Below are 10426 nucleotides of genomic sequence, written 5' to 3'. Positions count from 1 at the left end.
CAGTTTGTCTCACAAAACTCACTTCTCTAATGAAGATATGGAATGGCTTTATGTAATAAACCTGGGTCTGGATCAGGAGACACAATACAGAGACCCAGTGGACTGAAGTGCCATGACCCTGGGCAGGTGGTTTTGGATCAACCACCTAACCAACAGCTTGAGTGGGAAGGAGAGAAGTGGCTGTCCTTCGAATTCTTTGCCATCTGTTCAGATTTTTCTTTCTCACTTTGGGCATAGGCATCCAGTCTCCTCTCTTGACACAGTCAGTCAGGAATTAGGTTTCTCAGTAGAGGTCCATTGCCTTTGGGCAGCAGGAATATGTCTTTGATACACATATACTGAGCTGTAGACAATAGTTTGATAAATTTCCTATGAATTTCTTAAGACCAAATTACATTTAGGCAGCCCAAATCTATTCAGCACTGCCTTTGTCACCTTCCCCAAAGATCTTCCAGAAAAGAGTCTTGACCTCGCATCCTCCCCTTCTTATCCTTGCAGGCACTTAAGGTGGAGGAAACCACTTTGTGTCTGATTGAAACTGAAGAATTCTTCCAAGGCAGATTTTGGCAGCTATGAAGCCCAAGCACAGAAAGAGAGCCAAGAGACAGTTTAACAGGAGTGTTGTGGCCTATCTCAGTAAATCTACCACCATGATAAAGATGCCTCTTAGTATGAGATGCATGCCACCTCTCCAGAGAAGAATGGGCCAACTCTCCAGAAGCAAAAACTGAGTAAGCCTTTTGAGGCCCTGGAGAATATTGTTGGCTGCAGAATTTCTCATGGCTGGAAGGAAGCCAATGAACCAGTCACCCATTGGAAAGCCATCATTCTAGATCAACTGCCAACATTTCCCTCTCTCTATTTGTTGAAATATGATGGGATTGATTGTGTCTATGGCTTGGAGCTTCACAGCAATGAAAGGATTTTAAACCTTAAGATCCTGCCTAATAATGTGCCATTTCCTCAGGTGACAGACACTCATCTGTCAAACACCATAGTTGGCAGAGCAGTGAAACATACATTCACAGGCAGAAATGGCTCTAAGGAAGACTGCAATGGGATGGTCCTAGATGAGGTGCCAATCATGAAGACCTGGTTCTATATTACCTACAAGAAAGATCCGGTCTTGTACATTTACCACCTCCTGGATGACTACCTTGAAGGCAATTCCACATCATGCAAGGCTCTAAGGAGGGGTGCAGTGGCGTGGTCCCAGATGAGGTGCAGACCAGGATGACCTGTTTCTACATTGTCAAGGAGAATGATCCAGTCCTGTACCTTTACCACCATCTTGATGACTCCATTGAAGGCAACATCCACATCATGCCTGAATGTCCTCCAGTAGAGGTGACTTTGGAATTAGGCAGGGATTCCATGGCAGGCAAAAGTGTGCAGTACAAAAAAAAAAGATGGAACCCAATAGATAGCTAAAATTATTTGCCAAGTTCCCACCAAACCTTCTGTGTGTTTCATCAAGTTTAATAATGACTTCCATATCTATGTCTATGATATGGTGACGATCTCTTAAAGTGAAATTCTCAAATTTTTAGGGGCACACTTAAAACTGTGTTTGGGGAATGTGTTTTTTTCAGAGATACCTCAGGTCTTCTATTAATCCTGGCATTTTTTCCAATGGAATATTCTTGCTCGAAAAATAAAAATTTGTGACCATGTTGTGTTCTTTGGTGAATGATGGATTGTGTTTGGTGGATGGGACATCACAGAAATACATGACTCAAAACAAAGCAGGATTTATGATCTTTCCCCTTGGAGAGGATGGACTGGGGATGCTTGGTGTGGTAAAGGACAAGATGGCTGTGTAGGAAGTAGTGGAGAGGGGACAAAAAGTTGTAGGATCTCGGGGCGGGATAAAGCTTGAGGGAAAAACATGTCAAATGGAAAGATGTGACAGATATCAGAGTGAGGTATTGGACTTCAGAGGATAAAGAGTAGATTAATCAGGAAGGGACGCAAATGTATACTCAAAATCAGGGAAAATTAGGTTTCATTTGATGAATAGTTTAATTCGCACTGGCTGTAAGTCACTGGGTTTTTGATCTCCACTGGAGCATGTTGAGTGACCAGGAGCCTCCTGCTTAGAGAAAAGTGTCTACTCCCAGTTGCTCTTCTGCAGTGGGATGGATGTCAAGCTACCTGCTTCCTTTTGTCAGAATTCTTTCTGCCACCTACATTGTCATGCCTGGATTGGGTATGCCTTGAACTCTCATAGGTCCTTTGCATGCCATCCAACCCTTGTGAGTTCATTTAAATAATTGCCCTGCAATATCTGGAAAACAGTGTTCCCTTTCATTGATCATGTTCTGTAGGACTTGGGCTATAAATCTCATCGACAGACGCATCCACACACAGGATAAACATGTACATATTGATGCCCACTAATGTGTGACATGCACACATATGATGAATGCACCGATCTCCATCAAATCAGTAAACGAGGGAATCCCTGATGCTAGGTGGAGTGTGGCAAAGACCCCACAAACCCATGAGACCCCCAAATACCAGTATGGTATTGATGTCTGACTCCCATCATGTAAGGATCCTGACATCCTATAACGGAGCGATTTTTGCTTCCTTCATCTTCACAATCTTGGTTAAAATGTTAGAGTTGTCAAACTTCCAGTTAGGGTCCAGCATGTAGATCAGCTGTCCCAGGTCATGTGATTTGGCTACAATTTGGGTGAGAACTTCTACCAGGGTATTCTGGTACACCCTCACCTCTTCTTCTCCCAGTCCTCATCTTAACTCTTGTGGCTGGGATTGGAGCTCAAAGAAGGCAAAATTGGAAAAGCCTCCTCCTCAGTGGAAAACAATGTCCATCTTTCATATGACCTGACTCTCACAGGGAAGGTAGCATATTTTATCCTTCTAGGTCTCCTCATTCATTGGCTCACTCATCTTTCCAATGAATGATTGAATTCATCCATTCTTCCATCTCTCTCTCTCTCTCTCTCTCTCTCTCTCTCTCTCCCTTCTTCCTTCCCTTCTTGCATTTCCCCCTTTATAGTAGTAATTTGAGCAGTGGGGCTGCTTCCCAGCATCATGGCCGCCTAGCTAGCTTATGCCCCAAAATAAGAACACAAAAACTGTATTCTTTTAAACGCTCCCTGGCCCATTATTTTCAGCCTCTTAAACCATTTCTAATAATATATGTTGCAGCACGAGGTGTGCTTACCAGGAAAGATTCTGCATGTCTGACCTGCTGGCTGGCTGCATTGCCATCTGCCTCAGAGAGCAGAGCTTCCGTGTCTGCCCGGGAGAGGGGTGCATGGCATCTCTGAGCTCACGTCCTCTTTCTCACAGCATTCTGTTCTCTTTACTCCTTCCACCTATGTTTTAACCTATCAAAGGAAGCAGATTCTTTATTTAATTAAGCAATGACCTTCTTCCATCACTTTATCCTTTCAACAGCTTGCCCAAAAAAATCTTCCATGTCTCTTCTGTTGTATAATCTTTCATTTGTAAAGAACTTGCATTCTCAGCGAAGGATTTTTCTGACATCTCTGTGGATGGAGGTCATATGAGGAATATCAGATGAGCAACCATGACAACTCTTATGCTGTAGAGATAGGTGGACCAGAGATTGATTGCTGATAATCCTGTGCTATGCATCAGATGCCCATGAACTCTGCCCCTGTTGTCAGACAGGCAGACATCACAGTGGCCACACATACATAACCCATTCAGTAGTCACAGATCATGTAGTTTGAGTTCTAATTCTTCTCCTAAACTAATAAAGAAACCAAGATTAGGAGAAGGGAGGAGCCTGAAGTAGGGCCACCAAATGGGTCGTTGTGCAAAAGTAAGGTTACCTGCCTCTGTTTATGCTGTCTCCCTTTCTTAGTCAAATCCATCCTTCCATAGAGTAGCTATAGGCAAACCGATTTCTCGCCAACAGCTAAGCATAGGTTTGAACCCAACAGCCTTTGATTTCTGAAATAAGAACTCTCCCCTTTAGGTCTCATAACAACACAGGAAGTTTTGTAAGACTGTACCAGCAACAAATTAAAACAATTCAAGGACACCAAAGATGCAGCAAGTTATGTTTATTGGTAATAAACATGGTTTGGATGGGACAAAAGAAAAACTGATTGGTGTACTCACGATGATTTCATGTGATTTGGCACACACAGGCTTCTGGTTCTGAATACTTCACGCTCAGTGGGTTTTGGAGATTGTGGTGACCCTGAACCTAGCTGGAGGCTTTGGGGCCTGAAAGGACAAGCCTTGATATTTCAGGACATCCTTGTCCTTGGTTTCCACTGTTTACTGATTTCCATTCAGAGAATGAGCAGCCATCTACTCCTGGTGCCATGCCTTCCCACATGAACAGAGAGAACACCATTCACACCCAGGTTGCTTGAATCACAAATGAAGGCATAAGTCACAAACAATCTCCCACACCAGTTTAAAATTGTCATTAATAGAATGATTATTTCGTTAAAGGGCAAAAACTTACAGATGACCAGCCCTGACAAAAGCCCTCAGCAGGATCAGGAAAGGAGCCTAGAAACCAGAAGGGAAACTGGAAGCAAAAGATCAAGCTTAAGGTAAATGTTGGTTTTTGAATGAGAGAGAGACCACACCTCAATGGGCAGGTATGTCAGTGGCTATTGGTTGAAAGAGTGGAAGAAACTAATGCAACACACTTATTTGGATATACCAAAAAAAAGTTACTAGAATGTGAGAAAACAAAAACTATTTTAGTTTATTTATTACAGTCCTTCCAGATACATCACAGAGATAGGATCTCTTCATGCATGAGAGTCACCGATGATTTCCCTTTAAGAAAAAAACCCACAAAAAAATAAAAAAATAAAAAAAGAAAAAACCCCACAAAACTCCCAATAACATCATCAGCATTCAACAACATGTCTATGATTGCTTTGCCTTGACTTTGCTTGTCAGTAAATGGTGCTGCTAGTTAATCTCTGCAAACAATGCAAATTTCCCTGTAACTAAATAGACAGAATTGACAGGTTATCTTAAACACATCAGGGAGTCACACTACGATGGAATGGGTTAATCATCACCAGTGTGACAGTGACATATTTAAGATCTTTCCTTTGTCTATAAATCTCAGAATTGTCAACATGATATGTTGTCATAGAGATTACTTAGGGTTTTGTCCCACTGGTGGTTTCCTGGGTATGCTTCCATAATTTTTGCCAGATCCAATCAGTTTTGCCATGCACTTTCAGCTCCACATCATTGTGTTCCCCTTATGTTCTAGTCCAGACATTTTAGAGATCTTGAAACTGTTGCAAGTGTATCTCATGTTCCACCTAAATGATTTGGAGTGTTATTTATGCTGAGTTTTATCTTCCATCCATGAGTTCATTGACTTTCCTTGGGCATAATTCCTGGGACACTGAGCCTAACTCCTGGGGGATTCCTCTAGTTACTTCTCCTTGCTGGAAAGCTTACACTCTCAGTACTACTATGACAGTATTTCTGTAGCAAACATTCTTCTCAAGATGAGAAGAAATTTCAATATTACAATCCATTTGTTTTTATTGTGATTTATACACACACACATACAAATTAATGCAAATGCACTGATGATATCAATTTAATGGGCCATTCTGGGGTTGTCAAGATCATTACCACTCAAGGGGTTCTTAGAAAGCCATGGGCTGACCCCATCTAGGAACTTGGGCAGGTGAGGAGAGATTGACTGCACTATGACATGTCCATAGTCACCATGGGTGCCTTTTCCTATAGTCAGACAGAGGACTATCTTGAATATCACCATGGAACATTTGTATGACAAATGATGGAGATCAAGTGGGTAAAAATAAGAAAACTAGATGATGCTTCCAAGCTCCAGTTGAATAGCCGACTGATGGAGAATAAGAGCAAGGATGTCAGGAATAAAATGGCTTGGTCCACACACTGTGACGCTGAGACACTGTGCCTGTATGAAGGGGATTTCAACTAAACCATTGGCCTGGGAATGAAAGAACATGGGATCAAAGTGGAAGCTCTGAATGTGGCTGACAATTGGGGCAGACTGAAAAGCCAATGATATTGGCACTGGCATTTGTCTGCACTTCATATACAGGCTTTTATGTGATCCTATTTGATGTGGTGCATACCTTCCTAAATTTCGATGGATGAAGTTTGGGCTTGGACTTCAAACAGGTCAAGGTACCCCACCCTCAATTTGAATTGGAGAAGGAGTGGAGATGTTTGGTGGGGGAGCGAGAAGAAATTGGGAGGAGGAAACGAAGTAGAAATTTTGATATTCATTATTATGAAGTAATATAAAAATCAATAGAAAATAACCAATGAGGGGATTGGAGCTAGGAAAAAAAACATTCATGTGAGTTGTTGACTCAGACACCAAAGACTTTTTACAGAAAAAAAATAAAAAAAAAAATAAAAAAAACACATATAGGGATTGAGTTACTTGGCAAAATATGACTCATGTATTTGGGAAGATGAGTGGGGATTTTATTTTGGGTCTCCAGGGGGCTGTGTGAGCAGCATTATAGGACCTGCATGCTGGATATTTCTGTGGGATAGTAGGGAAGAAACCTGCCTATGATGGGTTTTATGACATAAGTAGAGCCTTGGTGATGTCACAAAGCTGTGGTTGGGGTTGGCAACTCTCTTCCACATGAAGCACTAGTCTTCTGTGAAGGTGTGCTTACTATCTTCACGGTGGCTGAGGAGGTGAGTTCAGCTCTTGGGCTCCACAACTGTTCAACAGGATTAGGCAGCTGAACATTTCCAGAAGATGGAATCTGGAGAGCCAAGACATTTTCTTTTGGTAAATATGTTTAGGAAGCAACTGAGACCTCTGTAGTCCCAGAGAGGTTTCCATCAAATCTCCTGTGAGTCTAAAATTTATGTTGTTAACAGCTTCTATATTTGATGGCTGTGGGGACGGTGAATGCCAGGTATTCTTCCCACTTTATCTTTGCTATCAATGTCCAATTCATCAGTCCACGAAAGTGGCAAAGATCCTCTTTGTCCATATGTGTTTTAAAAGATATTAATTATTTCTAAGTGGTGCTGATGCCCAGATTAATGAGTCTTTATTTTTGCAGTTTGTCTCACAAAACTCACTTCTCTAATGAAGACATGGAATGGCTTTATGTAATAAACCTGGGTCTGGATCAGTAGACACAATACACAGAGCCAGTGGACTGGAGTGCCATGACCGTGGGCAGGTGGTTTTGGATCTACCACCTATCCAACAGCTTGAGTGGGAAGGAGAAAAGTGGCTGTCCTTTGAATTCCTTGCCATCTGTTCAGATTTTTCTTTCTCACTTTGGGCATCGGCATACAGTCTCCTCTCATTGACACAGTCAGTCAGGAATTAGGTTTCTCAGTAGAGGTCCATTGCCTTTGGGCAGCAGGAATGTGTCTCTGATACACATATACTGAGCTGTAGACAATAGTTTGATAATTTTCCTATGAATTTCTTAAGACCAAATTACATTTAGGCAGCCCAAATCTATTCAGCACTGCCTTTGTCACCTTCCCCAAAGATCTTCCAGAAAAGAGTCTTGACCTCGCATCCTCCCCTTCCTATCCTTGCAGGCACTTATGGTGGAGGAAACCACTTTGTGTCTGATTGAAACTGAAGAATACTTCCAAGGCAGAGATTGGCAGCTATGAAGCCCAAGCACAGAAAGAGAGCCAAGAGACAGTGGAACAGGAGTGTTGTGGCCTATCTCAGTAAGTCTACCACCAGGATAAAGATGCCTCTTAGTATGAGATGCATGCCACCTCTCCAGAAGAAGAATGGGCCAACTCTGCAGAAGAAAAAGCTGAGGAAGCCTTTTGAGGCCCTGGAGAATATTGTTGGACGCAGAATTTCTCATGGCTGGAAGGAAGCCAATGAAACAGTCACCCATTGGAAAGCCATCATTCTAGATCAACTGCCAACATTTCCCTCTCTCTATTTGTTGAAATATGATGGGATTGATTGTGTCTATGGCTTGGAGATTCACAGCGATGAAGGGATTTTAAACCTTAAGATCCTGGCTAATAATGTGCCATTTCCTCAGGTGACAGACACTCATCTGTCAAACACAATAGTTGGCAGAGCAGTGATAAACATGTACACATTGATGCCCACTAATATGTGACCTGCACACATATGATGTGTGCCATCAAATCAGTAAACTAGGGAATCCCTGATGCTAGGTGTAGTGTGGCAAAGACCCCACAAACCCATCAGACCTGAAAATACCAGTATGGTATTGATGTCTGACTCCCATCATGTAAGGATCCTGACATCCTGTAACGGGGCGATTTTTGCTTCCTTCATCTTCACAAACTTGGTTAAAATGTTAGAGTTGTCAAACTGCCAGTTCGGGTCCATCATGTAGATCAGCTGTCCCATGTCAGGTGATTAGGCTACAATTTGGGTGAGAACTTCTACCAGGGCATTCTGGTACACCCTCACCTCTTCTTCTCCCAGTCCTCATCATCACTCTTGTGGCTAGGCTTAGAGCACAAAGAAGGCAAAATGGAAGAAGCCTCCTCCTCAGTGCAAAACAATGTCTATCTTTCCTTTGACCTGACTCTCACAGGGAATGCAGCACATTTTATCCTTCTAGGTCTCCTCATTCATCGGTACACTCATTTTTCCAATGAATGATTGAATTCATCCATTCTTCCTTATCTCTCTCTCTCTCTCTTCTTCCTTCCCTTCTTCCATTTCCCCCTTTATAGTAGTAATTTGAGCAGCGGGGCTTCATTCCCAGCACCATGGACGCCTAGCTAGCTTATGCCCCGAAATGACAACACAAAAACTGTATTCTTTTAAACACTCCCTGGCCCATTATTTTCAGCCTCTTTACCCATTTCTAATAATATATGTTGCAGCACGTGGTGTGCTTACCAGGAAAGATTCAGCATGTCTGACCTGGTGGCTGGCTGCATCGTCATCTGCCTCAGAGAGCAGAGCTACCCTGTCAGCCCGGGAGAGGGATAACATGGCGTCTCTAAACTCACTTCCTCTTTCTCCCAGCATTCTGTTATGTTTACTCCACCCAACTTTGTTCTAACCTATCAGGGCAAAGAGTTTCTTCATTTAATTAACCAATGACCTATCCTCCATCATTTCCCCTATTTCTGTTTAAACAAGAAAGGAATCTTTAACTTTAACATAGGAACATAACACATAACAAAACAGAACAGATATCAAGCAAGAATGTCAGTCACAATATTTATATCTATTTTATCTTGTATCATAATATTTGAAATCTATAACTATCTATCTATTTTCAACTCCATCAAAGTCTCCAGAAGAATACAATATTCCCTAAGCTAACAAAAAGTAAGCCATTATCAAAGTCTAGAAATGACAGAGACATCTCGCTGCCTGGTCAGTCACCCAAAGTTCCACTGTACCATTAGGGTATCCATCCTCAGCCTACAGGCCCACAGACATTTCCACAAAGCAGAAAATTTCAAAGGCAGTCACTATCTGCTTGTCTTGAAGAATGTCTTGCAGACTCTTTCATGAATCAGGAATACCAAAAGACCATCTCACCTTTTGGCAAGTTCAGTAGTCCTCTCTCTGCGTGTTCTGTGTGTCCAGTTTATGCAATCGTAAAGGTAAGAGCAGTTTCTTGCCCAAATAGCTATCAAAATCCATAAGGATCCTCGTCGATGCCCACCTTCTTCCTGAAGTAGATTGTTGCTGCCAGGAGCAGAGTGTCTCATTGTCACGAAAAACCCTAAGGTATAAAAACATTAAATAGCATATTTCGTAGTCTAAGAAAGATATGAAGAATGCCTATCTAACTGAAATATATATCTATATAGCTAGAAATCTAATTAACATGACTACTAACGTGACTATTATTAATGATTATCCATTAACAACCTATATACATTACATTTTTAAGTGAACTACACAATCACAATATCTTAATAAAGATCAAATATGCATATACATATAAGAAAATTGACCTTAAATCTCTATCAATATTGCAAAATCTATACTAATGCAAATTATTCATATCTATATTACATCCCCCTTTAAATATAAAAGAACATTTATAAAGCATATTTGGGAACATGGGTCAGTTTTTTTCTCTCCAATCTCCTTCCTGTTGAATGGGGGCGTCGGTAAGTAGGTGTTTCATGGTATAACCTGTGTGCTAGTTTCATCTCAGTTGGAAGTTGAGCGAAGAAGTGTTTCGAAGATGTTCACAGCAACCTTTCAGGAGGGCATGGTCCTTCATACCATGTTGGGATAGACGCAATCCACAGACTCTCACCCTCTGTGAAAACAAAATAAGAATCTTCTTTCCAATGCATCATGTCCTTAGATCTAAATTTCAAAGTCGAGGCATTTTCAAAATATCTATGTTGGATTAGTTCAGAAGCATTTATAAACAAATATCTTTTAGCAGCTATTGCTCCTTCCTCAGAATTCAGA

General features: G+C 41.6%; 1 pseudogene; it reads left to right on the top strand.

The window, feature by feature from the left end:
• Positions 1-715: 715 nt before the first annotated feature.
• Positions 716-1528, top strand: LOC121443875 (annotated as a pseudogene).
• Positions 1529-10426: the final 8898 nt, after the last annotated feature.

Source organism: Microtus oregoni, unplaced genomic scaffold, assembly GCF_018167655.1.
Source record: "Microtus oregoni isolate MIOR12 unplaced genomic scaffold, Mior012 000113F_ref0000058, whole genome shotgun sequence".
Classification (NCBI taxonomy): domain Eukaryota; kingdom Metazoa; phylum Chordata; class Mammalia; order Rodentia; family Cricetidae; genus Microtus; species Microtus oregoni.
Note: the sequence above shows the minus strand (reverse complement) of the source record. Positions and strands in the feature narration are given on the sequence as shown.